The sequence below is a fragment of the Anneissia japonica genome, unplaced genomic scaffold, assembly GCF_011630105.1.
Source record: "Anneissia japonica isolate Jap-2015-1 unplaced genomic scaffold, ASM1163010v1 scaffold287960_len3192837_cov198, whole genome shotgun sequence".
In the NCBI taxonomy this organism is placed as follows: domain Eukaryota; kingdom Metazoa; phylum Echinodermata; class Crinoidea; order Comatulida; family Comatulidae; genus Anneissia; species Anneissia japonica.
The window spans coordinates 1,143,466-1,144,752 of NW_022712725.1; the positions used below are offsets into that span (position 1 = coordinate 1,143,466).

Consider the following 1,287-nt stretch of genomic DNA (forward strand, 5'->3'; position numbering starts at 1 on the left):
TATTATTATTATTATTATTATTATTATTATTATTAGGCCTATTATCATTATTATTATTATTAGGCCTATTATTATTATTATTATTATTACAGTCCTATATAAAATGCTCAACTGCTCTGTATATTTGAAAAGGGGAAGTGTGCAACCGGTCACCGCCTAAATTATTCAAAATTTAATTCGAAAATTGAGGGAAAAAATGAAAATTGTATTAACATTTAAGTCGTTTCCGGTCATCTAGAGCATGGCGATATAATCAAAAATCCATGTGAAAGTCCCTCTGGATCCCCTCTGTTTCGAATTTCTGGATCCGTCACTACAGTAGTAGCTTTATGTGATATCGACATCATGGAAGTACACATCCATGAAGATATTAATATCAGTATTGATAAAGGTTGTGTCATTTCAGCCTACCCCGATCAATTTCGCTGTTCTTTAAAAATAATATAGAAAATATTTTTGTCGGGCTATAACAAATTTCGATTATTCAGGATTAAAAGTTGTGTACCAGTTAATTGCCGTATAGGCTCTTGGTAATAAATTGCATATATTGTCAATGAAAAAAAAAAGATACGAATCTACAATGTAAAAAACGAACGGAAGTTAACAAGCCCCAAGCTGTAATTACTGTAAATAACAGTTTCAGGTCTTTGGTGATTTTAACGAGTCACTTGGAATGTATGTTGTTTAATAGAATGCAGCATGTCAGTGCATGCTTCTGTCGAGGAAATTGTCAATGCCTTCAAGGCGGCTGCCTAACAAACGCAGTCAAAATAATAACTATAGAATGATGACAGAATTCCCTTTTTACTATTGAATTAACGATGCAAAATGTTCAATACTGTACTTACATTTTTTATTAATTGTAAAGTCTCCTTCGTGTCCATTGAGTAATGTTTACATGTAAAACGCCACCTGGAGTGGTATAAAAAACAATTCATCAGTATTCTTTTTCTAATGCGGCATTCCTTTATGACGACGAGGGTGATGAGGGTGGTGGTAGTGATGATGATGATGATGATGATGATGATGATGATAATAATAATAATTTCATAAGTAAAGAAGATGCCTGTAAGTTGTTGAAATGAACTGCATAAAAGACTACGTTTTAACAAAAGAGCGTTGTACAATTCAACCAAAGTAGAGTTACTGTACATCTTCTTATAGCAAGATTCCGATATCTCTGCCCACTAACATCTGAATTATCTGTAATACACGACTCGAGTGCGCAGTGCCTTTATAATTTGAGAAGTATGAGAAAAAGTATAATACTGTATTGGTTTTCAGCAC

The 1,287-nt window shown here is 33.0% G+C and overlaps 1 long non-coding RNA gene across 1 annotated transcript in view; it reads right to left on the reverse strand.

Moving 5' to 3' along the window:
- Window positions 1-966, reverse strand: part of LOC117107995 — a 3,495-nt gene extending 2,529 nt beyond the window's left edge. Inside the window, exon 1 of the long non-coding RNA XR_004445316.1 lies at window positions 849-966. This is a non-coding gene — a long non-coding RNA (uncharacterized LOC117107995). The remainder of the gene's footprint in view (window positions 1-848) is intronic.
- Window positions 967-1,287: the final 321 nt, after the last annotated feature.